Source organism: Aethalodelphis obliquidens, unplaced genomic scaffold (genome assembly GCF_003676395.1).
Source record: "Aethalodelphis obliquidens isolate GAN/ISIS:26980383/991018 unplaced genomic scaffold, ASM367639v1 scaffold10, whole genome shotgun sequence".
Lineage (NCBI taxonomy): Eukaryota > Metazoa > Chordata > Mammalia > Artiodactyla > Delphinidae > Aethalodelphis > Aethalodelphis obliquidens.
In genome coordinates this window covers 29,703,188-29,730,694 of record NW_020837954.1, presented here as the reverse complement: position 1 = coordinate 29,730,694, position 27,507 = coordinate 29,703,188, and the positions used below count along the sequence as shown (strand labels likewise).

Genomic DNA, 27,507 nt, shown 5'->3' with positions numbered 1-27,507 from the left:
TTTTTTTTTTTTGCGGTACGCAGGCCTCTCACTGTTGTGGCCTCTCCCGTTGCGGAGCACAGGCTCCGGACGCGCAGGCTCAGCGGCCATGGCTCATGGGCCCAGCCGCTCTGCGGCATGTGGGATCTTCCCGGACCGGGGCACGAACCCATGTCCCCTGCATCGGCAGGTGGACGCTCAACCACGGCGCCACCCGGGAAGCCCCCAGCCTTCCATTTTTAAATCATGTGGAAAGGTTCTAACGGAAGGAAAAAAAAACTTAGCCATTCATTACTTTTTCCCAAAAAATATCCACTTTTGACACTATTAGTATTTAGTTTCCCTCTTACTGTACAATGTTCATGAATACTACTATACGTGGAAATAAAGAGGCATTAACTATTACCAACACACTAGATATCCATTAAAAGTACCACACTCTTAACTGCAAAGAAAACAAAGGTGGTTCATTCCTCCACTTAAAGATTTAAGTCCATTCACAAACTGTGAGCACCTTTATTCCAGTTAACTAACAGCCTCATGACATGGTGGGCTACAACAAGGATATGGAAATATAATACAGTAAAAAATCAAAATGTTAGGATATGTCATTTGGCACTAAAATAAATTACAAATAAGATGCTTTTCTCAATTTTTTTCAAGGTACCTCTTACTGTAAAAAAAAAGTTATACTGCAAAAACAAGGGCAATCACCATCCTCTCTTAATAATGTTTAATTAAGAAGCAAAATTTTTAATGGTATTAACACAACCCTGGACTTACTAAGAGAAGGTTTTAACAAGAGGAAGGGGAAAAGGAATCATGTGCTAACAAAATACTAAAAGGAACTTTATACAGAATTGTTCTTCCCTGATAATTCATGAACTATACAAGATTTTTAATTTATTAAACATATTTTACTGTGCCTGTTAGTGGTCAACCAGAAATGCTTTTTAAAAGATGTTTGTTTGTTTGTTTTGTGGTACGCGGGCCTCTCACTGTTGCGGCCTCTCCCGTTGCGGAGCACAGGCTCTGGACGCGCAGGCTCAGCGGCCATGGCTCAAGGGCCCAGCCGCTCCACGGCATGTGTGATCCTCCCGGACCGGGGCATGAACCCATGTCCCCTGCATCGGCAGGCGGACTCTCAACCACTGCGCCACCAGGAAAGCCCTAAAAGATGTTTTGTTTTTGATTTTTGTTTGTTTTAACATGACCACCTACAGGCTACAAAGCCTGTTCAACTTGGCTGGGGAACTGGGGGAGAAAAAGGACAAAACAATGACTTAGAACTCTATGGATTTTTGCTTTGAGGAAAGAAAAGAGGCTAAGGCACTTAGCAGCAACCACAGATGCTGAAAAAAGGTCAAGTCAAAGTCAGAAGGGCTTTGATGAACAGCAAACTGCACCCACATGCAACTTAAGTCTTAGGAGAGCAAAATCTATGATGAAGCAGAGCAAGAAGCAAACGTTCAGGGAGAAAAGAGGCCATGAGACCACAAGAACTCTGAAACACACATTCCTCAAATGTTCTGATGATTTTTCTAGGTCCCTTTTCCAGGTCCCACACGAGCCTGGAAGAATCATGATTTCCATTTCTGGATTTTTCAGGAGATTCCCTTCACACAATTCAATTCCCAGTCATGTGAGCTCTTTCTGCAACTAGGAGGAGCCCAACCAAAACACCAAGGCAAATTTAAAGTCAAGAAAGTGTTTGCGTTGCTTTAATCCAACATTCCTGATTCTTTATCCCAAGAAATTTACAAAGAAAAGCATATATAAAGATGTTCACAGCAGTATTATATATAATACAAAAAACTGAGATAGAATATACAACATCAGAATGGGTTAAATTAGCAAATATCAACTCAATAAAACACTGCTGTTAAAACTGTAAATACTGAGACTTTCTTAAATTCAATTAAATACCGAATAGTCAAAATCACAGTTTTACTTGTATGATCAAAACATCTCATGTATAATACGTTATTGAGATGAATATGTAAATTAAAGAGTTGTGCCATAATCATGGGTGCAGTCTCGCTTGCCTTAATATTTTAAATTTTGTTAGTTTAAGAGAAACTCATAAAAGTTTTAATTCCTTGCTTTTTTTTTTTTTTTTTTTGCTGTACACAGGCCTCTCACTGTTGTGACCTCTCCTGTTGCAGAGCACAGGCTCCGGACATGTAGGCTCAGCAGCCATGGGTCTGGGATCTTCCCAGACCGGGGCACGAACCTGTGTCCCCTGCATCGGCAGGAGGGCTCTCTACCACTGTGCCACCAGGGAAGCCCCAAATATTTTTAACATACAGTTCATTGCTCAACTTTTTAAATTTTTTCTACATTAAAACAGAAATTTAAGTAACCATGCTGAATGCACAATATTATACTTTTAAAAGTTTAAATAAACACAAATCTTAAAAGAACCGTTACTTACATATTACAAGGAAAAATGCAAGCAGTTTGATAGGTATACTATTGAATTTCAAGTAAATGTAAGAATTTTGAAATCTCTTTCCTTACTACCACAGTATTTTAGTTACTCTTGTCTCTGACATCATTTTCTTTAAACTAAAAGAACATTTAAAACAAATGACACCAAAAAACTAATTTTTTAAATTATCTGTGCTTCAATTGATAAAAGTATGTCAACTGGAGTGACTCAAAAGAACCAGTAAGAAAAATATAACAAAAATCCAAGACTGAAGTCTGAACAAACTGAAAGTCAATTTTTTTCCACGGATGTATACCGAACAACATACAAGCAAGCATATTTGTAAAGAGCAAGCAAAGATTTGAGGGAAAGGTAGTTTTCAACCCAGGAACACTTAATTTCTTAGAAGTTCCTGTATAAATCTGTAATGTCTGAACAACTAAATGAATATACCTTTAAAGATATACAGGCACCAAGAGTAGCCTACAAGAGCTTTATCCAATGTACAACATAGTTATAATATTACTAGAAGTAGCTGTGAAACCTAAGCTGAAAGCTCTTATCACAGGTTCTTTGTAAAAACAGAGTTCATGGGCTTCCCTGGTGGCGCAGTGGTTGAGAGTCCGCCTGCCAATGCAGGGGACGCGGGTTCCTGCCCCGGTCTGGGAAGATCCCACATGCTGCGGAGCAGCTGGGCCCGTGAGCCATGGCCGCTGAGCCTGCGCGTCCGGAGCCTGTGCTCCACAACAGGAGAGGCCACAACAGTGAGAGGCCCGCGTACCGCAAAAAAAAACAGAGTTCGTAAGTTAAAAAATCTATCTGTAACTTGATCATGCTGAATCTAAGTAGTCTGTATTCTAAACATGCCATGTTTCTCTTCCTTTAAATCCATAATAACATCTTATGTTTTTTTTAATGTTCAAGTTAATTTTTTTGAGGAAAACTTTATTTATGGAAGTACCATACACTGATAAAAAGTATATTCATGGACAAGTATCACTTACTCAGATTTCCATTACACAACAGAAGTTAACTACAGTATTTTCTGAACCCTTCTTGGTAAAATGTAACATTAAACATTATGGTGTCACTAACCTTCAAATAAAGTATGCATGTCATATTCCAGATATATCCTGAAAAAAAATAAATTTTAAAATTGATAAACGGCAATATAATAAAGCACTAAAATAAAGTCAAGAGTCTTGACTTTTGGTCCCAATTCTGCCTTGGCTCCAGGGGTCTCTTCTTACATAGGTCTAAAGTCCAAACTACTTAACACGATCTTGGAAATGCCAAGACAAAAAATTTAAGTGGTTCCAAGTTGGTGGTGCCCATAGTGCATGTGGCAAAAGTGAATGCACATCTTCTTTGGTATATTGCTCCCTCAAGCCAGGAACCTCAAGATTTCCAAAGAAGACTGTCATCCACATAAGAGCCCACAACACAAAATGACAGAAGCCACCATGAGCAAGAGGCAACAAAAATAAACTAAGGAATCACATCCCTAAAGATTCAAGAAACTGGAATTAATAGATATAGATTATAACCTACACACATAAAGAAGAGGTAACTGGAAAAATGAGCAAAGAACAGAAACTATGGGCTGGGCTTCCCTGGTGGCACAGTGGTTGAGAGTCCGCCTGCCGATGCAGGGGACACGGGTTCGTGCCCTGGTCCGGGAAGATCCTACATGCCGTGGAGCGGCTGGGCCCGTAAGCCATGGCCGCTGAGCCTGCGCGTCCAGAGCCTGTGCTCCGCAACGGAAGAGGCCACAACAGTGAGAGGCCCGCGTACCGCAAAAAAAAAAAAAAAAAAAAAAGTAACTGGGTAGATACGAATCAATTAGGACTTCTACAAATAAAAATTAGCATCAAAATTTAAAATCCAATGGATAGGTTAACACAGGTGCAAGGACACCAATTAAAATAACTATTTCAATAGGCTAAAGTGAGAATGAATTAAGTCAATGCAGATAGAGGACAAGGCAACTATTAGAGCATGGTGAAGGACTTCCCTAACAGTCCAGTGGTTAAGACTCTGTGCTTCCAATGCAGGGGGCACAGGTTCAACCCCTGGTCAGGCAACAAAGATGATCCCACATGCCACTTGGCGCGACCCAAGAAAAAAAAAAAGAGCACGGTGAAAGTGAGGAAGGAGTCTAAGACAACTAACTCCTATGTTTCTAGCTTGGCCGAAATCTGTAAATTATGAAATCACATGTCAAGTTCAAGACAAGGAATAGGTTTTTGTCTGAGAGTTTTAGATATGATTTTGAGGAAATATAAACTACAACCAGCTACAGAATATCAGCAGTCAACTGAGTAGACAAAATCAGCACTAAGAAGGCACTACAGGTTCTAAATTGGGGAACAAAAAGGAAAAACTCTCTAAAAAGTCCAATTTCCCCTCCTCCCTAGTATCAAATCTAGAAACCTTTGCCTTGTCCTTTGTATCAAATCTTCACTTATCCTTCAAAACACAGCCCAAATCACACCTATGAAAATATCTTTTCAACTACCATCTTCCACAACAGTCTATTAATTCACTTTGTATAGTTATTTAGCACCAATTAGTATACGTCAACCTTGTTTTCCAGGGCATTCTGAATAAACAACAGTACAAAAGGCCACAATGCCTGCCCTTATAGGGCTAACATTCTACTAAAAGGAAGACAGTCCAGCAGTTAATATACAGTATATGAGACAGAACACAACCTGACACATTTGACCAAGAATAAAGACAATGTGGTTCAAGTATAATGAACAAGAGGAAAAGTAGTAGAAGATGAGGTTAAAGAGATCATTTGAAGGGGGCAGGGCACAGTGAACAAATCATGTAGTTTTTTTACAGGCAAATGGAAGGGCTGTGGCTTGTACTCTGAGTAATATGGGAAACCAACAGAGGGTTTTGAGTAGAAAAAGGGTATAGGGAGAAGGTGACAGCAGGGAAAACTTAAGAGACAACTGAAGTAATCTAGGCAACAGATGATCAGAGCAAGCAGGTAGCAAGAGGGGTAGTAAAAAGTAGTCAAATTCTGAGTACACTATGAGGGTAGTGAAAAGATGATTTGCTGAGGACTGGAAAATGGGGTGTGAGAGAACAAGCAAAGACAAAGACAACTCCAAAGCTTTCAGACTAAGCCAAAAATAAGAGTTGCCCTTTACTGAGATGGGGGAAGTGTGGAAAGGACATGGTTGGGGTTAAAGACCAGGAGTTAGGTTTTAGACAGGTGGAGATATCCAGCAGACAGCTAAACAAAGAGTGCTTAGGCAGGTGAGGAATACATGCTAAAAATATAAATTTAGTCATACTCAGCATATAAATTATATTTAAAGCCATAAGCTTGGATAAAATCACCAAGGGAATGGGTATAAACAGAGCCCAGATCTCAAGACAGAGCCCCTGGACAATTCAACAACAGGAAGATGAAGAGGAACTTGCAAAGGAAACAGCGAAGGAGAAGTAGAAAGAAAATTAGGAGAAATGTCACCCTGGTTGCTAAATGAATAAATTATATTAAGAAAGAGAGATTAATCAACTTTGTCAAATGGTGTTAGTAAATAAAGTACAGTAAAAACTATTGATAGAAATTGACTATTGGATTTTAGCAACAGAGACATTAGTGGTGACTGACCAAAGCAGTAGAGTGGTGGTGATCAAAACCTGACTGAAATGGAAGTCAAAAGTGAGAACTCCAGCAGGTGTGAACAACTCTTTGGAGAAGACTTCCTGTGAAGTAATAAAAGAAATGCAATGGAAGCTGGAGGGGAATATGAGGTTGGGGCTTTGCTTTTTAAAGTTTTTAAAGACAGGAGAAATAACAGCATGTTAATATGCTGATAAAGATGATCTGGCAGAAGCAGAAAGACTGATGATGCAAGAGAGTGAGGGGTGAGGGACAATGTTCTCAAATGGCAAGAGGAAAAGAATTTGGTGTACAAATTCTGAAGAGACTAGCCTTAGACGGAAACATAGGCAAGGAGGTAGATACAGTGTAGAAGTCTGTAAAAATTATCCTCCTAATGCTACTATTTTCTTAATGAAATGGGAAACAAAGTTTAGTTCTGAGTAAGGGTGGAAAGGGTGGTGCTGGTGGTCCTATAAAACACATTATAATTATTACATTGTTATTTTTTACTTATAAATTTTGTTCATTTTGATTCTCCACTTAAATTTAAAACTTTGGAGAGAATACAGGGTGCTTAGCAGTGTTGCACAAATAGATTCACTGACTTTAAATGAATTTATGACCCACCTGAGGAAGTGCTTAGCAGTGTTGCACAAATAGATTCACTGACTTTAAATGAATTTATGACCCACCTGAGGAAGTACATAGTATCAATAAAACAGAGCATAAAAACCAAACCTGAGCCTCAATGAGGTCTACTCTTCCAGCTCAAGTACCTTGCCTACAGATATTTCTCTTCCTCCTAAAATCCTAGAGCATTTATTCTCTATGTACACATTCATAGCGTTCTATGAGATAGGAGATAATTGTGTAACAATTATAGGAAAGTAGCAATATACTGCAGTGTGATAAAAGATAAAAGAACAGAAAATAATGGAACTCAAAACCTAAAATAGATTCAAATTGATTTTTAAAAATTTAAAAATCAATTTATCTGATCGTTCAGATCAAATAGATATCCAGACAGATTAAAATTTTAAACTTAAGAAAATGTATAAAGTACTTGGAAGAAAAACACACAGAAAAAGTAGATTCACCTTATATTGTACAGCTATATATGTTTAAAAGTTTACATGTGTATTAAGTCTACAGTAAGTTTTTAAATACTTGATTCTACAAATAAATAAGAAAAAGACACCAATGAGAAAAACAAATTATTAATCATTTACTGAAATATCCATCAAAATATAAAAACTTACCTAAATTTCCATTCTCTACACCAAAAGTATAATGTCCCCAGAGCCCACAATACAATTATAAAATTATCTTTTAAGATAAGAAGAAAAACATTCAAAGCAACCAAAAGATAAGATAATCTAGCAAATCAAACACTGAGTTGCCTGACAGGGGAAGTCCATTTACAACAGCTTTTCTAAAATTAACTTTACAGATTACACTGAAATCTTAAAGCTGAGGTGCAATTTCTCCTTGTAAACTGCAACACGTACTTGTTTCTATGACTCACACCTTATTAACATACCATTTAAGTTATTTCAGCAATACCCGTTCTAGAGAACTGCTACCCCAGTCTGAAACAAATCCAACTAATACCAGAGATGAATAATAAAATTTCATTTCTCCATTAGTTATCATGTCACAACACGTGAAACTTCTATTTCGTTTTTTTTTAACCAAACTTACTTTTTCTCCTTTAATACAAGACTAGATAAATCAGTTTGAACAGCTTCTCCAAGAAAATGAAAAGTATCTGTGTAGCTGGTAGCTGCTGAGAGTTATACCAATATCTTTCAGACTTTTGCTTACCCATCAAGCCCCAACTAGTCCATTTTCCCAGGGAAAGACACTGCTCATTTAAAAACATATCCACAGGACTTCCCTGGTGGAGCAGTGGTTAAGAATCCGCCTGCCAATGCAGGGGACACGGGCTCGAGCCCTGGTCCGGGAAGATTCCACATGTCATGGAGCAACTAAACCCGTGCGCCACAATTACTGAGCCTGCACTCTAGAGCCCGTGAGCCACAACTACTGAAGCCCGTGCACCTAGAGCCCGTGCTCCGCAACAAGAAGCCACTGCAATGAGAAGCCCACACACCACAACGAAGAGTAGCCCCCACTCGCCACAACTAGAGAAAAGCCTGCAGGCAGCAACAAAGACCCAATGCAGCCAAAAATAAACAAATCAATAAGTAAATTTTTTAAAAATTAAATTAAATGAATAAATTTAAAAAAACATACCCACAGGAGATAACCTGGTTAAAAGTTTATTCTGTAAAGAAAGCTAATTTATGATAACTTAAGTAGACAAATTAAAAGCTTTAATACCAAAAATTTAATAATACATTTAAATAATCAGTATTTCAAATCAATATGTAAAAGTTTCCAAAGGTGAAGATAAATCGTCAAAATTGTTCAAAAATTAACACCGTTCAAAAATTAACATTAAAACATGAAGTTCACACCAATGATGTAATTGTAAAACAGCTATACCATATATACAAGACTGCCTTCCCCTAAAATCTAGTCTTGACCTACCTTTACTTTTTCACAAGGCCTCTGAGTTGGAAAGGGCCATCTAATTAAAACACTGGACCCAGCTGAATGGTCAGTGAGCCTATGCTTATGAGGAATCAGCACCTCCCATAAGCTCCTTTCACAAAAACATTAGAATATTCTTCATAGTTGTGATCCAAAATCTTTTCCTCCTGTAACTTCTCCTTGAGGCCCTCTAAGTGCCCTAGCCTCCTCATCTATGTCCAATCCCACTACAACAAGGCAGTCCTAGTAATGTATGGTACCAGTTAAATTTATCAACAAACAGAAAACCTACTTCAAACCCTATCATCCTTTAGGAAAGTTTTGCTAGGGTGTTAAAAGTTGAACATAATAGACTGATGAAATAACTCATAAGTACATCACCGTAGGTCACTCAACAATGAAAGTACTAAAATAATAAAATGTTGTATTTATTCTTGCCTATTCCTAAAAAACACATAATACTTAAGATCATTTCACAAACTAAACAGGAAATGTAAATGACAAGCCAAAATCGTCAAATACTACCCAAAAAAACTCTAAGGGAGCTATTGGAAAAGCTTCACTATAAAACAAGAATCTTTACATCTTGCCCAAGAACTGTCAAATAAATGCAACATAAAAAGCCCCAAACACATGTGAAAAATTTAGTATATAATCAGAGAGCTATTTCAAATCAGTAAGTAAATCTATGGATTATTTAATAAATAGTATCAGCACAAATGACAGCCATTTCAGGGGAAAATTCAGCCCCTACCTCAATTATATATGGATCAAAGTTTTAAAGGTTAAAAAGTTAAACCATGAAAAAACTAGAAAACAAGTGTATTTCTTTCAATCTAAAATAATTTTGTTTTGTAAAAGGCTTTTTCTATGTCTCATGTAAAACCCAGAGCCATAAAGGAAAAAACTGGAAAATCTGACTAGAAAACATTGTAAAGACTTTATGGGAAGAAATAAGTGACTAACTCAAAAAAGACAAAGGTCTGGTAGGCTTAACTTACAAACATCACCTGAAATGTGAGAAAAAGATGAACCTGGCCGGAGCCTGTTCGCATCAACTGACCAGAGTCCACGAATTCCACGCTCCGAGCCCGTCCAGATGGCCCCAACCCCCAGCTTTCTGTCCTTTGAAAACACTAAGAATAATATCCCTGCATCAATTTTTACTAGAGCCAATTACCTGTCATGCCTGGAAATGGTATCATACCCAGATTGCCCTTAGCCCCAATAACCATGAAGTCCACATCTATAAGAAGTTGGGAGCCAGTGGGTGAAAATTCATGAACTCAAGCAGCACAATGGACACATCACAGGTATCGACTGCGCTCCCAAGAGTGACCTCATGGTCACTTGAGGGGCTGACTGCAACGCCTACGTCTGGAGTCAGAAAGATGGTATCTGGAAGCCAACCCTGGTGATCCTGAGAATTAACAATGCAGCCACTTCTGTCAAGTGGTCCCCACTACAGAACAAATTTGTTGTGGGCAGTGGAGCATGACTCATTTCTGTTTGTTACTTCGAGTCCAAAAATGACTGGCGAATAAGCAAGCACATTAAAAAACCCATTCGCTCCACAGTTCTCAGCTTGGACTGGCATCCCAACAATGTCTTGCTGGCAGGAGGATCCTGTGATTTCAAATGCAGAGTGTTTTCTGCCTACATTAAAGAAGTGGATGAGAAGCCAGCCAGTACACCCTGGGGCAGCAGGATGCCTTTTGGTCAGCTGATGTCAGCGTTTGGTGGCAATGGCACTGGCAGCTGGGTGCATGGGGTCAACTTCTCCGCCAGCAGGAGCCACCTGGCCTGGGTCAGCCACAACACGGTGTCCGTTGCCGATGCCTCAAAAAGTGTGCAGGTCTCAACTCTGAAGACAGAGTTCCTGCCCCTCCTGAGTGTGTCCTTCATCTCGGAGAACAGCATCATGGCTGCTGGCCATGACTGCTGCCCCATGCTCTTTAGATGCAACGACTGCGGCTGCTTGACCTTCGTCTCCAAGCTAGACATCCCAAAACAGAGCATCCAGCACATGTCGGCCATGGAGCACTTTCGCAACATGGACAAGCAGGCCACAACTGAGAACCACAACAAGGCCCTGGGGATGCTGCACCAGAGCAGCATCACTCAAGTGTCTATTTATGAAGTGGACAAGTAAGATTGTCGCAAATTTTGCACTACTGGCATTGACAGAGCCATGACCATTTGGCATTTCAAGACCTTAGAGTCTTCTGTCCAGGGCCTTCAGATAATGTGAAGCTGAGCGAGCCTCCCAAATCCAGCACGAGGATGGACAGGCTGCACTGGGCAGCTCCGCCATTCGCATGATGGGGAGAAGAGCCAGCCGCCAGGAAATACTGAAGACACATGGCGCAAACCTTGTTGTGTGTTTTGTTTGAGGATAATTGGTGAAAGTGTTGGTTTTTTAAAAGCAGCAGTGATTTGGGTTTTCTTTTTTGTTTTGCTCTTTCATTCTATTCTTGACGAAAGCTTCTCTTTAAGCAGATTATGGAAAACTGTCACACTAACTTAAAGGAAGGGGTGGGGGTGGTATGTAAATTGTCTGCTAAAAAATTAAATAAAAGTACTGAACGTGGAAAAAAAAAAAGATGAACCTGAGAGAGAAAGGTTAAAGGACACGTTTAGAAGATTCCTAGGGGGAGAAAAGATATCCAATAAATACACATACAGTACAGTATTAACCCAAAGAGGAACACACCAAGGCAGACTGTAATCAAAATGACAAAGATCAAAGATAAACAGAGAACACTAAAGCTATACGGGAAAAGCAACAAATAACATACAAGGGAACTCCCATAAGGCTATCAGCTGATTTTTCAGTAGAAGCTCTGCAGTCCAGAAAAGAGTGGCATGATATACTTAAAGTGACAAAAGGGAAAAACCTACAACCAAGAATAGTCTGCCCAGCAAGGCTCTCGTTCAGATTTGACAGAGAAATCAAAAGCTTTCCAGACAAGCAAAAGCTAAAAAAAGTCAGCACCACCAAACCCACTTTCCAAAAAATGTTAAAGGAACTTCTCTGGGCAAAAAAGAAAAGGCCACAACAAGAAACAAGAAAATTATAGAATGAAAAAGCTCACCGGTAAAGGCAAACATAAAGGTAGGAAATCATCCATACACAATGCCAGTAAGGAGGTTTAATTAAAAGACTGAAGTAGTAAAATCATCTATATCCACATAAGCAGTTAATGGATACACAAAACAATTAGATGTAAACTATGTTATCAAAAACAGTAATCACTGGAGGGAGAGAGTACAAATGCAGGGTATTTTAAATGCATTTAAAATTAAGAGATCAGCAACATAAAACAGTCACATATATATATACATATATATATACACATACACATATACACATACACTACTATACAAAAACCTCATGGTTAGCTACAAACCAAAAATCTACAATAGATATACACACAAAAAAGGAAAAGGAATCCAAACATAACATGAAAGATAGTTATCAAATCACAACACAAGAGAACAAAAGAGGAGGGGGAAAAAGACCTACAAAAACATAATCCAAAACAATTAACAAAACAGCAGTAAGAACATACATGTCAATAACTACCTTAAATGTAAACAGACTAAATGCTCCAACCAAAAGACACAAATTGGCTGCATGCATACAAAATCAAGACCTATATATATCTGCTGCCTACAAGAGACTCACTTCAGATCCAGAGACACAATCAGACTAAAACTGAGGGGATGGAAAAAGATATTACACACAAATGGAAATCAAAAGAAAGCCAGAGTACCAATACTTACACGAGACAAAACAGACTTTAAAATAAAAACTATTGCAAGAGACAGAGAAGAACACTACATAATGATCAAGGAATCAATCTAAGACGATATAACATTTGTAAATATATATGCACCCAACACAGGAGCACCTCAATATATAAGGCAAATATTAACAGACATAAAAGGAGAAATAAACAGTAACAAAGCAAGAGTAGGGGACTTTTAACACCCCACTCATATCAATGGACAGATCATCCAGACAGAAAATCAATAAGGAAACACAGGCCTTAAATAACACATTAGGTCAAATGGACTTAGTTGATATTTATAGAGCATTCCACCCGAAAGCAGCAGAATATACACATCCTTTTCAAGCACACATGGAACATTCTCCAGGACAGACCACGTGGTAGCCCACAAAACAAGTCTTGGTAAATTTAAGAAAACTGAAGCCATATCAAGCATCTTTTCTGACCACAATGCTATGAGACTAGAAATCAAGTACAAGAAAAACTGCAAAAAACACAAACACGCAGAGGCTCAACAATATGCTACTAAACAACCAATGGATCACTGAAGAAATCAAAGAGGAAATTAAAAACATATCTGGAGACAAATGAAAATGAAAACACAACAGTCCAAAACCTATGAGATGTAGCAAAGGCAGTTCTAAGCAGGAAGTATGTAGCAACAAAGCTTACCTCAGGAAAGAAGAAAATTCTCAAATAAACAACCTAACATTAAGCCTAAACCAACTAGAGAAAGAGGAACAAACAAAGCTAAAGTTAGTAGAAGGAAAGAAACTGAAGATCAGAACAGAAATAAATGAAATAGACTTAAAAAAATAGAAAAGATCAATGAAAGTAAAAGCTGGTTCTTTGAAAAGATAAACAAAATTATTAAACTTTTAACCAGACTCGTCAGGAAAAAAAGGGAGAGGGCCCAAATCAATAAAATCAGAAATGAAAAACTAAAAATAGAGTTGCCACATGAGCCTGCAGTCCCACTCTTGGGCATATATTCAGAGAAAACTATAATTCAAAAAGATACATGAACCCCAACGTTAATAGCACTATTTACAATAGCCAAGACATGGGAACAACCTAACTGTCCATCAACAGATGAACGGATAAAGAAGATGTGGTATATATATACAATGGAATACTACTCGGCCATAAAAAAGAATGAAATAATGTCATTTGCAGCAACATGGATGGACCCAGAGATTCTCATACTAAGTGAATTAAGTCAGACAGAGAAAGACAAATACCATATGATATCATTTATATGTGGAATCTAAAACATGACACAAAGCAACTTATCTATGAAACAGAAAAAGAATCGCGGACACAGAGAACAGACTTGTGGTTACCAAGGGAGAGGAGGGTACAGGGGAGGGATGGACTGGGAGATTGAGATTAGCAGATGCAAACTATTACATATGGAATGGATAAACAACACAGTGCTACTGTATAGCATAGGAAACTATATTTGATATTTTGCAATAAAGTAAAACTGAAAAGAATATGAAAAATTGTATGTGTGTATGTATATGCATAACTGGATCACTTGGCTGTACACCTGAATCACTGTAAATCAACTATACTTCAATTTTAAAAAATCAAATTTAAAAATAAACAAATTAAAATAAAATACAACCAGAAAATTTTTTAAAAAGAGATCGATGTAAAACAGTTTGCAAGTGACATCTCCAAATAAATACTGATTGTTGACCCTTAAAAAAAAAAATTTATAACCATAGATTCTTAAATTCACATCTACAGTCTCTGCCAGTCCAGAACACCCCCAATGTTTCTACCAAAAATATGAACACAAAAATGGCTCCAAGGCCATGAAAGCCTCTGGAAAAAAAATCCTTCTACCCAGTCTGGCCTGAACAGTACAGTATTTTCAGATACTCTCCTGTTGAAGGTGAACTTACAATAAAAAGAGAAGAAAATCAAAGATACAAACAGGGATTATATCCCCAAGAATTCCAAATAGAATAATGTGGAGGACTATAAAAAATAATTTTTTCAGCTATTAGAAGCATAAATTAAATCATACATATGGGAAAAAAAATAAAACACTCATATAAAAGACCAGAAGGTAAAAATTAAAGAAACTGTAAATTGTGTATAAGCATCCACAAACATATGTGCATACACAGACATGCAGACATGAAAAACTAAATGAACTGATAATTATACACAGCTGAAGAATTATCAAACAGAAAGACAGAGCTTATAAAAACTGGCAATGCAGCACAAAGGAATACATTAGGGAAAACATGAAAGAAAAACTAATAGACATGAAGGAAAGAATGAGAAGGTCCAATAAGTCAAATGGGAATTCAAGGAGAGAAAAGAATCAAGAAAGGTAATATTTGATGACAAAATGGCAAAGAATTTTCAAAAACTGCTGAAAAGATATAAATCAATTCCAGAAGGGCAACAAAATCTGGACAGCATAAATAAAAAGAAACAAACCAAAATATATGTGTAGGAAAATTATATAACTCAAAAGATGCAAAGTAGGTCTTAAAAGCAACATAGAAAAATTACCTATAAGAGAATAAAATTAGACATATATTACTCAGCAATAGAAGCCAAAGGATAATGGAATAAAATCTCCATAAAAACAATGACCACTAACACAGAATTCCAGATCCAGCAAAACAGTGGAATATTCACTTTTCAGAAGCAATAAAGTCTATCAGCTATGTGTAACAAATTTAATTTAGCAAACAATTATAAATACTTAATCTAAAATTTAATAATCTAGCATGTAGTTTCTGTAAATGAGCAATACTTCTTCCTACCAGAATACAATTGAGAATATTACCAAATTCTTTCATTAGGGATCACGTCTAACCTTTTTCTTAATAAGCTTTTCAGGAAGCCAAGGGGAAAAGTGCTAGTAAAAAATTTTCTGGGCTTCCCTGGTGGCGCAGTGGTTGAGAGTCCGCCTGCCGATGCAGGGGACACGAGTTCATGCCCCGGTCTGGGAAGATCCCACGTGCCGCAGAGCGGCTGGGCCTGTGAGCCATGGCCACGGCGTCCGGAGCCTGTGCTCTGCAACGGGAGAGGCCACAACAGTGAGAGGTCCGCATACAGCCATACATACATACATACATACATACATACATACATACATACATACATACATAATAAATAAATAAATAATAATAAATAAATAAATAAATAATAAATAATAAATAAATAAATAAATAAATAAATAACAACGAGACAAGAAATAGTGCTCTCCTACAAAGTCAGGTGTTTTCATTAAAAAGAAAAAAAAGTTAAAAAAAAAAATTTTCTCTCTGGTCCCTCAATTACAGTGTTCAGAGCTTCCAAGTATAAAATCATATAAAATTAGGACAAAACTCCACAGCATTTTACAATCACGTACACTAATTAAATAACAGTAAAATCCTGATTATCTTTTCTAAGACTATACAATCTATTCTGAAGTTTACATTTCAAGTTCTACACTTCTACAGTCTAAATTTCAGTTTTTACTTTAACAGTATTCCACAAACTCCTAACTGTTATTTAAAAGAAAGCAAAGAGACACAAAGTCCACACAAAGAACAAAATTGTGAATCAACAGCAAAATCTTATACATATTCAAAATGAAAGCATATACAAATAAGGATAGTAAAATAAGGTAGGAAACTACTTATATATTTTCATTTTCCTATTTTTTTATGAAACATTACCTCTGTTAATAAATTATTAACCCATGGTGAAGTTAAAGAATCTTAAAATAGTAAGAAATTTTCCCATCCCCATTCACTGAAATCAAGCAGCACTTGCTTTTATACTCACAATCTTATGTAGACAACTTCTAGTGAAATTGTACCTTGAAAATTATGGTTCAAAAAAAATTCACTAAAGATTTTTACTTACTTGTTATACAAGGTTTGCTTTATACTACTGAAATTTAACATGCCAAATCAATGACTCTCCTACCGATCTGTATGTTCTCTCCCAAATACCTGCAAGCCCAACACAGTCAGCGCTCAACACATAGCACTGTCAGATTTTAACTGGCTAAAACACAACCAGCATGAATCTGGGAAGAAAAAAAAGTTTACTTCATTAACATAAATAGCTTTATACAGGTAGCCCTTATGATTATGGATTTTCTTTCAAAATAACCTTCATAAATATAGTTTACATCAATCCCATTTGTGTCCACCAGTACTGTGAAACATAAAATCAGGGACTTTTTATCATAGTATGGACTTCATTATAATATTCTTGAAGCTGCAAAAGAAGTATATAACAGAAAAATAAAAATCAAAAAGTCCTGATAAAATTACCATTAATTGGAAATAAGTACATACTTTGTATTTTAACATTTAAACCTACAACAGCAGCCCCCACCAAAAAAAAAATTTTTTTTTGGTTGTTGGTTCCATTCTTGATATTGTTCCCAATAAGCAACCAAAGTAAAAAACAGTGAGAGAAGTTAATCTAAGAACGATACCCAAGAAAAACTCTCATCTCTAGAATTTCACCAAATGAATTCCCACATTCTTAAAGTTGGTTTATAAATTACCTAGTTACAAAATTGAAATACAGTAAGCCTTCAAAATTTGTGATTGCCAAGACTCCCTTTCAAACAACAGAAATATAACTGAAGAGGTTCAAAGGTGATCAGTTATTAGAAACCTAAAATATAGCACCAAAAACAATACTTAGGAATAAATGCAACCAAGGAGGTGAAAAATCTGCACACTGAAAACTGTAAGACAATAACGAAAGAAACTGAAAATGATACAAATAAATGGAAAGATATTGTGTCAAAAGAATAGTGTGTTCATGTACCAAAGAATTTTAATACTGTTAAATGTCCATACTACCCAAAGTCATACAGCTACAGATTCAGTGCAATTCCTATCACAATTCCAACAGCACTTTTTACAGAAAAAGAAAAACAATCCTAAAATTCATATGGAACCACAAAAGACTCCAAACAGCCAAAGCAAACTGGAGAAAGAAAAAAGCTGAAATAAATCACACTTTATTTCAAATTATACTACAAAGATACAGTAATCAAAACAGTATGGTAGTGGCATAGAAACAGACAAACCAATGGAACAAGAACCCAGAAATAAATCCACTCATATACAGTGAACTAATATTTGACATGGGAGCCAAGAATACACAATGGGGAAAAGATTGTCTCTTTAATAAATGGTGCTGGGAAAACTGAATATTCACACACAAAAGAATGAAACTGGACCCCTATCTTACAACACTCAAAAATTAACTCACAATGGATTAAAGACATAAATGTTAAGGCCTGAAACCATAAACCTCCTAGAAGAAAACACTGGGAAAAAGCTCCTTGACATTGGCCTTGGCAGTGATTTTTCGGTGTATGACACCAAAAGCATATGCAACAAAAACAAAAATAGACGAGTGGGACTACATCAAACTAAAAAGCTTCTACACAGCAAAGAAATGATCAACAAAATGAAAACGCAATCTACAGAATGGAAGAAAATATTTGCAAACCATATGCCAGATAAAGGATTAATATCTAAAATATATAAGAAATTCATACAACTCAAAAGCCAAAAAATATGTATTTTTTTTAAATGGGCAAAGGACCCGAATAGACATTTTTCCAAAGAAGGTATACAAATGGCCAACAAGTACATGAAAAGGTGCTCAATATCACTGATCATGGGGAAAATGCAAAGGTCAAAACTACAATAAGATATCGCCTTACACCTGTTAGAATGGCTATCATCAAAAAGACAAGAGATAACAAGTGCTGGCAAGGATATGGAGAAAAGAAAACCTCTGTGTACCACTGGTGGGAATGTAAATTGGTGCAGTCACTGTGGAAAACAGTATGGAGGTTCCTCAAAAAATTAAAAATAGAACTACCACATAATCCAGCAAACCCAATTCCACTGGGTAAATATGCAGTGGAAATGAAATCAGTATCTCAAAGAGATATCTTCAACATGATATCCATGTTCACTGCAGCATTATTTACAACAGCCAAGACATGGAAACAACCTAAGAGTTCACTAACAGATAAATAGATTTTAAAAGTGTGATACATATATACGATGGAATATTATTTGGCCATGAGAAAGAAGAAAATCCTGCCATTTGCAATATCATGGACAGACTTTGAGAGCATTATGCTAAATAAGACAAAGACAGACAAATACTGTATGATATCACATGTGGAATCTTGAATTCATAGTAACAGAGAAGAGTGGTGGGGCTTTGGGGAGTTTTTTTTTGAGGGTACAAACTTGCAACTAGTACATTAAAAAGTCCTGGAGATGTAATGCACAGCAGTGATTACAGTCAACAATAATGTATTATAAACTTCAAAGCTAATAAACTTACACAATGTCATGTCAATTATACCTCAATAAAGCTAGAAAAAAATGAAATACAGTCACAAGTAGATGTCCTTATCCTACAGCCATCTTGCTCTGAACACTGTGCTTAGAAACCATATTTATACAACCTCAAAAGCCATGCAAAGATAGATACAGCACTGCCTTCAACAGACAGTACACAGCTGCCAGGATCCTACATTTCAAGATCCCCGAAAGACTTCTGCTTTCCCCACTATTAGAAGATGCCTGAAAAGGTTAAGGGAAAAAAAAAAAAAAGTAAAAGTAAAAGCTATCATATACTAAAAATAGCAGAAAGCAATCGAATTAAAATAGGTGAACTCACTGTGTAAATTCAGACAATGTCACTAACTAAAAAATTTAGGAGCATCGAAAGTCATTCACTATAAACAAGTCATTTCAATGTCTTTTTTTTTTAATAAAAGGTTTACTAAATTAGGAAAAATCAGAATGTCTGATTTTGACAAAACACTTGATAATGTATACAAGCTATCCTTGGAAACAAGATAGGTAAGTACTAAAACATGGCCAAAGAATAGTAGAAATTAGAGAATATTTAATAGGTAATAATAGGTAATAATCATATCCCAAAGTTGCCAATTAATAGTTTAGAAAGAGGATTATTATGTATCAGACTCTGTTCTTTGCCTGACCTTAGTCACATTTTAATCCATCCATTACCCTGATAATACGACAAGCTTGCCAGTTTACAAAGATGTGCTGAACTCAGAATAGGAGAACAAAGGACAAACCAACTAAAAATGTTTCACAAAATAAGATTTTTATTTATCCTTTGCTACCAAACTCTTTCAGTTCCCTAGCTGGAACAGCAAGAATTCCAATAGCTATCTCAGATAAGGAGGGATACCATGTTATTACAATCTACAGACCTACCTCATATAATCGTTCAGTTAACTGGTTTTCATCAAATGACTCTTGAAAAGTACTACTTTTCAAACTACTACTATAAACATTAGTTATTATTCGCCTAAAATACACATAAAATAAATATTCTATGAAGAATAAAAATTTCAACATTATAATTTCAGCTAAAGGTACACTCAACAATTTAATCAATACAATGGTATCCAGTTGGAACACATCATATGTATTGATGTACTGCACACATTTGGATGAACTGAGAACATGTGCTTTGTGCACATACTGCCAAGCAAGAGGGATGCAAAGCTATCATCTCCTACAACTCTTCAGTATTTTCTGCCTGTATTCTATTTCCACATTGCTTAAAGGACTTGTGTTTGGCCTTTATTCCACTAAAAGTGCTTATCTGTACCACAATTTGACTTTTAAGTGCAGACTGAATGTAAGATAACCCTGAGCTCCAGAAAGGTTGAAATTGGTGAAAAAAATGGTATAATAAGAATAGACTTTCCAAAGAATTACACCTCATCAACCACCACCAACCAAGTTTTCTCTTCCTCCTTTGGCAAGTATAATACAATACCCCTTCATTTTATCACATTACATTTTTTTTAAAACAAATTTATTTATTTTTGGCTGCATTGGGTCTTCATTGCTACACGCGAGCTTTCTCTAGTTGCAGCGAGTGGGGGCTACTCTTCATTGCAGTGCGCACAGGCTTCTCATCGTGGTGGCTTCTCTTTTTGTGGAGCACAGGCTCTAGGCATGCAGGCTTCAGTAGCTGCAGCACACGGGCTCAGTAGTTGTGGCTCATGGGCTCTAGAGCACAGTCTCAGTAGTTGTGGCACATGGGCTTAGTTGCTCCGCGGCATGTGGGATCTTCCCGGACCAGGGCTCAAACCCGTGTCTCCTGAATTGGCAGGCAGATTCTTAACCACTGAGCCACCAGGGAAGTCCCTATCACATTACATTTTAAGATCAAGTATATTTATTTACTTTCAAAGTGTTGCTTATGCTTGTATAAACTCATCTTCATTTCTAGATTAATATTTTCCTATGTGTAAAAATTGGTTGAGATACAACAGAGCATAATTTCCCATTAAAAATGAATGAAAATATGCTTTGACAGATACACACTACTAATAAAAACAGATAACAAAGACCTACTGTATAACACAGAGAACTATATTCAATATCTTGTAATAACCTATAATGGAAAAGAATCTTAAAATTTATATATACAAAAATATATAATACATATATATATAACTGAATCACTTTGCTATATACCTGAAACATTGTAAATCAGCTATACTTCAATTAAAAAAATTAAGTTTATATGTAGGAAAAAATTAAAGGAAATATGTTTTCATGTAATGGCTTTTCACTTAGCAGAATTTTCAAGAATGAATTCAAGTCATTAAACAAAGGATACATATATTTGATTCCCAAGTTTGGAACAGTAAGCAACAAGAGTTCAGACAGCAAGGGATACCAGTGCTACCTCAAAAAAGAAAAAAATTACCCAGCCTGAGTTGGACTAGCAAGGGATACCTGTACTCCAAAACAAACTAAAGAAACATAGGATGAGTGAGATGAACTAGCAGCAACAAGAATCATACTTCAAGGCTTTAGGATTTTAATTGACTGTAGTCATAACAAATTAGTGTGATACTAAAATCAAACTTATTCTATAAAGTTGAAAAACACCCAACAAGATTAAAAGAGGGCAGGGAGTTCCCTGGTGGTCTAGTGGTTAGGATTCAGCACTTTCACTACAATGGCACAGGTTCAATCCCTGGTGGGGGAACTGAGATCCCACAAGGCACACAGCATAACCAAAATAAAAAAAATAGAAATAAAAAATAATTTTTAAAAAAAGGTTAAAAGAGAGCAGATTTGAGCAAAGGAACAGATCACTAAACAAGAGCACTCAGGATACACTAAGTTGCGCTTCAAAAACAAGATTATAATAGGTAGAAATGAAAAGATGAAGACTTCCAATAAGGATGCTTCTATTCCAAACACATAAAATCATGGACGACCATCAACAGAGGAATGAAAAGAAGTTGTGGTACACATATACAATGGACTATTACTCAGCCATTAAAAAGACTAAAATAATGCCATTTGCAGCAACATGGATGGACCTAGAGATTGTCATACTGAGTGAAGTAAGTCATACAGAGAAAGAGAAATCATATGATATCACTTATATGTGGAATCTAAAAAAAATGATACGAATGAACTTATTTACAAAACAGAAACAGATTCACAGACTCAGAGAACAAACTTATGGTTACTGGGGGGAAGGGTGTCAGGGAGGGATAGTTAAGGAGTTAGGGATTGAGAGAAAAAAAAACAACAACTGTATATCAGTATATTATATACCTGTAAATTATATCTTATTGTACATCAACTATACATCAATAAAAAAAAAAAACAAGGTTCTACTGTATAGCACAGGGAACTATATTCAATATCCTGTGATAAACCACACTGAAAAATATAAAAAAGTATATAATTGAATCATTTTGCTGTACACCAGAAACTAACACATTATAAATCAACTATACTTCAATTAAAAAAAACAATGGATGAAAAATAAGATTATAAAAAAAGATATGGCTGAACCCAAAACGAAAATAAATATATCCCTGAGCTAGAAACAATAAAAATTCAAAAGAATAAACCATACAGTACCTAAAATGGAGCACAGGGAATAAAGAATGGGAAAGATGGCTGGATACTGACTATAGCAGGCAAATGGTCAGAGAAGTTCAGCTCCCACAGGTAACAGCAAAAGAACAGAACCAGGTTTGCTGCTTGACACCAAGAGGTGGGTATGGGAATAGAATTTGCAAAGCTTGGGTGGTGGGGTGGGGGGAGAAAGAAGCTATTACCTATAGCTATATAGCTTTATAGGAGCTCTGAGCCTGGAAAGGAAAGAGGACAAAAATCCAGGCTCACAGCACATTTAAAATTAACAATAATCCCTTAATATCAAATATCAAGCCAGTATTCCCATTTCCCCAACTGCTGTGTAAATATTTTTTGAGTTATTCTGTATTGATTGATGTACAGTAAGTCCCCTACATACGAAACTCAAGAGTTGCGAGCTTTCAAAGATGCAAACGTGCGTTCCATCAACATCAGGCGTGAGTGAAACTGCAGCTTGCCCTCCATCTCCTATTGCTGATGATCCTTCAGCTCTACCATCTCCCACCTCCTCTCCCTCCTCCAGTCAGTAACTCTTCTTGCCTGTTCACTCGATGCCAGCCCCTTTATGCCAGCTGTTGTACTGTACCGCTGTACTTTTCAATGTACTGTACAAGATTAAAAATGTTTTATTTTTTGTGTGAAAAGTATTATAAACCTATTAGAGTACAGTATTATATAGCTGATTGTGTTAATTGGGTACCTAGGCTAACTTGGACTTATGAACAAATTAGACTTGTGAACACACTCTCAGAATGGAACTCGTTCGTATGTAGAGGACTTACTGTATTTATCTCTTGTCTCCTTCCATTCATCATCCTTGTATCTTTTATTATTCACTTTCTTGCAATTCTTAGAATTTGGGGTTGGAAAAACCAGGCAGTTGTCCTGTAAAGATTCTCAGTAGGAATTTTGTTGATGGCATCCCCACAGTATTAACAAGTTTTTTTGGTGTTTTGTTTTTGTTTTGTCTTCTATTTCCTATAAATTGGTAGTTAAATTTAAAGGCTAGATCAGATTCAGGATTATAACCTGAGGGCAAGACTAAGGCACAGACAGCATGGCATATTTCCAAAACGATGTATCTAGTATCTGGATATCTTTTTGTGATATTACCAACTATTGGTGATCTTCGCCTAGACATTATTCATTAGGAGATGCAAAATGGTGACATTCTAAGCCTATCACTGAGACTTCCCTAGTGGCGCAGTGGTTAAGAATCCACCTATCAATTCAAGAGACACAGGTTCGAGCCCTAGTCCAGGAAAATCCCACATGCCGTGGAGCAACTAAGCCCATGCGCCACAACTACTGAGCCTGCACTCTAGAGCCCATGAGCCACAACTACTCAGCCCACGTGCCACAACTACTGAAGCCTGCACGCCTAGAGCCTGTGCTCCGCAACAAGAAAAGCCACCGCAATGAGAAGCCCGCGCACAATGAAGAGTAGCTACTAGAGAAAGCCCGCGCGCAGCAACGAAGACCCAACACAGCCAAAAAATATGTAATAAATAAAGTCTATCAATCTTTATTAGAATACATCTATAGAAAGAAACTTCTCTTATTTGGTCACCCAGAGATCCAATTCATATAAGAAAAGTAGGATAAATGCTTATTTTTCTTTACCTATCAAAACTGTCAAATAATGAGTTAGCCCAAGAGCAACTAAAGTATTTTTTTAAGTTTTAGCATCATTACGAACTCAAGGATTAAACATACTTGACTTGTTTCAATTCATTAGTTATTTTCTTTACTGATGTTCAAATTGTCCCTTTTATAAATTTATTTTTTATTGAAGCACAGGTGAATTACAATGTTGTTTATTACTGCTGTACAGCAAAGTGACTCAGTTACACACATATATACATTCTTTTTCATATTCTTTTCCATTATGGTTTACCACAGGATATTGAATATAGCTCCCTGTGCTATACAGGACCTTGTTGTTTATCCATTCTATATATACCAGTTTGCATCTGCTAATCCCAAACTCCCAATCAAACCCTCTCCTACCCCCTCCCACTTGGCAACCACCAGTCTATTCTCCATGCCCCTGATTGTTTCTGTTCCCAAGGTAGGTTGATTTGTGTCATATTTTAGATTCCACATATAAGTGATATCATATGGTATTTGTCTTTCTCTTTGGCTTACTTCACTTAGTATGATAATCTCTAGTTGCATCCATGTCCCTGCAAATGGCATCATTTACTTCTTTTTATGGCTGAGTAGTATTCCATTGTATGTATGTACCACTTATTCTTTATCCATTCATCTGTCAATAGACATTCACGTTGTTTCCACGTCTTGGCTACTGTGAATAGTGCTGCTATGAACATAGGGGAACGTGTATCTTGTATCTTTTTGAATTATAGTTTTGTCTGAATATCTGCCCAGAAGTGGGACTGCTGGATCATATGGTAATTCTTTTTTTAGTTTTCTGCAGAACTTCCATTGTTTTCCATAGTGGCTGCACCAACTTACATTCCCACCAACAATGTAGGAAGCTTCCCTTTTCTCCCTACCCTCTCCAGCATTTGTTATTTGTAGATTTTTTAATGATGGCCATTCTGACTGGCATGAGGTGGTACCTCATTGTAGTTTTGATTTGCATTTCTCTAATAACTAGCAATGTTGAGCATCTTTTCACGTGCCTATGGGTCATCTGTATTTCTTCTTTGGAGAAATGTTATTAAGGTCTTCTGCCCATTTTTCGATTGGGTTGTTTGTTTTTTTGTTGTCAAGTTGTATGAGCTGTTTGTATATTTTGGAAATTAATCCCTTGTCAGTAGCATCATTTGCAAACATTTTCTCCCATTCTGTAGGTTGTCTTTTTGTTTTGTTTATGGTTTCCTTTGCTGTGCAAAAGCTTGTAAGTTTGATTAGGTCCCATTTGTTTATTTTGGCTTTTATTTCTATTGCCTTGGGAGACTGACCTAAGAAAACACTGGTACAATTTACATCAAAGAATGTTTTGTCTATGTTCTCTTCTAGGAGTTTTATGGTATCATGTCTTATGTTTAAGTCTTTAAGCCATTTTGGGTTTATTTTTGTGTATGGTGAGAGAGCACGTTATAACTTCTTTGATCTACATGTGGCTGTCCAACTTTTCCAACACCACTTGCTGGAGAGACTTCTTCCCATTGTATATTCCTTTTTTTTTTTTTGGCTGCTCCGCGCAACATGCGAGATCTTAGTTCCCCAACCAGGGATCAAACCTGCAGCCCCTACAGTGGAAGCATGGAGTTCTAACCACTGGACCACCAGGGAATCCCCTCCCATTGTATATTCTTGCCTCCTTTGTTGAAGATTAATTGATCGTAGGTGTGTGGGTTTATTTCTGGGCTCTCTATCCTGTCCATTGATCCATATGCCTGTTTTTGTGCCAGTACCATGCTTTGTAGTATTGTCTGAAGTCTGGGATGGTTATGGCTCCCAATTTGTTCTTTTTCTTCAGGATTGCTTTGGCAATTCTGGTCTTTTATGGTTCCATATGAATCTTAAAATTATTTGTTCTAGTTCTGTGAAAAAGGTCATGGGTAATTTGATAGGGATCACATTAAATCTGTGGATTGCTTTGGGTAGTATGGCAATTTTAACAATATTAACTCTTCCAATCCAAAAGCATGGGGTATCTTTCCATTTCTTTGCATCATCTTCAATTTCCTTTATTAATGTTTTACAGTTCTCAGCATATAAGTCTTTCACCTCCTTGGTGAGGCTTATTCCTAAGTATTTTATTTTGGGGGCTGCGATATCTAAAAGCATTGTTTTTTTTACATTCCCTTTCTGATATTTCATTGTTGGTGTAAAGAAACACAACCAATTTCTGTATGTTAATCTTGTATCCTGCTACCTTGCTGAATTCGTTTATCAGTTCTAGTAGTGTTTATGTGGAGTCTTCAGGGTTTTCTATATATAGTATCATATCATCTGCATATAATGAAATTGTCCCCCTTTTGACCAATGGGATCTTATTCAGGATGGCTCCTAGGTTGTTTTGACACTACCTTCGTAGTTTTTAGTTGCTCTATTGCTTTCTGACAAGACATTCTAGGGGAAAAAAAAAAAGAAACTCGAGTTGCTCTCCTGGCATTCTCACCTTTGTACAATCCCCTCCATTAAGTATGAGTGGGACCTGTGACTTGCTTCTAATCAGTAAAATATGACAAAGGTGACAGAATGTTAAAAATGATTACATATACATAATTATATTACATAAGACTGTAACCCCTGTTAATAGGTCACTCTTTCTCTCCCTTACTGGCTTTGAAGAAAGCAGCTGCCATGTTGTAAGCTGCCTATGGAGAGGGTCATGAGGCAAGGACCTAAGAACAGCCTCCCAGACAACAGCCAACAAGAAACTAAGGCTTTCAGTTGGGCACCCTCCAAGGAACTGAATGCTGCCAACAAGCACATGAACTTGGAAGCGGATCTTTCCCCAGCTGAACTTCAGATGAGACCCCTGCCATGGACAACACCATAATAGCAGTTTTGTGAAACCCTGTAGCAGAGGACCCAGTTAAGGGGGTGGTGCAAATGTGTGTCGTTGCAAGCCTCTGAGCTTGTGGTACTATTGATAATTAATATATGCAGGCTCATCTCCTACATTTCCTGCCTCAGACTTGGAAAATGCCCATTCTGAGCACTAGTTTACTTTTATTGTGAAAAGGTATTTAAAGACCACAATGTGAGCATCAAGAGTGCTATTGAATTGGTCACTGTTTCTAGGCCTTTTAAGTCAACAGGGCCAGAAAATGCATACATTTCAATAAGTTAAGTTATTGCATGACTGCATACAGAGACTTCTACTCAAATTTAGTACTATAGGGTTTTTGGGGCTTCCCTGGTGGCGCAGTGGTTGAGAGTCCGCCTGCCGATGCACGGGACACGGGCTCGTGCCCTGGTCCGGGAAGATCCCACATGCCACAGAGCGGCTGGGCCCGTGAGCCATGGCCGCTGAGCCTGCGCGTCTGGAGCCTGTGGTCCGCAACAGGAGAGGCCCCAACAGTGAGAGAGGCCCGCGTAACGCAAAAAAAAAAAAAAAAAGGGATTTCCCTGGCAGTCCAGTGGTTAAGCCTTCGCCTTCTAATGCAGGGGGTGCGGGTTTGACCCCTAGTCGGGGAGCTGAGATCCCACATGCCTTGTAGC

The 27,507-nt window shown here is 37.1% G+C and overlaps 1 protein-coding gene and 1 pseudogene across 12 annotated transcripts in view; one reads left to right on the top strand and one right to left on the bottom strand.

Moving 5' to 3' along the window:
- The window catches only part of KTN1 (kinectin 1), a 119,880-nt gene that overhangs the window by 80,158 nt on the left and 12,215 nt on the right, over positions 1-27,507 (bottom strand). For 10 of the 12 annotated variants that reach the window (XM_027111334.1, XM_027111339.1, XM_027111333.1 and 7 more), the window contains exon 2: positions 3,506-3,543. The exons of the other annotated variants lie outside the window; for them this stretch is intronic. The gene's annotated coding sequence lies outside the window, so the exon portion shown is untranslated. The remainder of the gene's footprint in view (positions 1-3,505; positions 3,544-27,507) is intronic. 12 annotated transcript variants of the gene reach the window in all.
- LOC113622789 (actin-related protein 2/3 complex subunit 1A pseudogene) lies at positions 9,780-10,945 on the top strand (annotated as a pseudogene).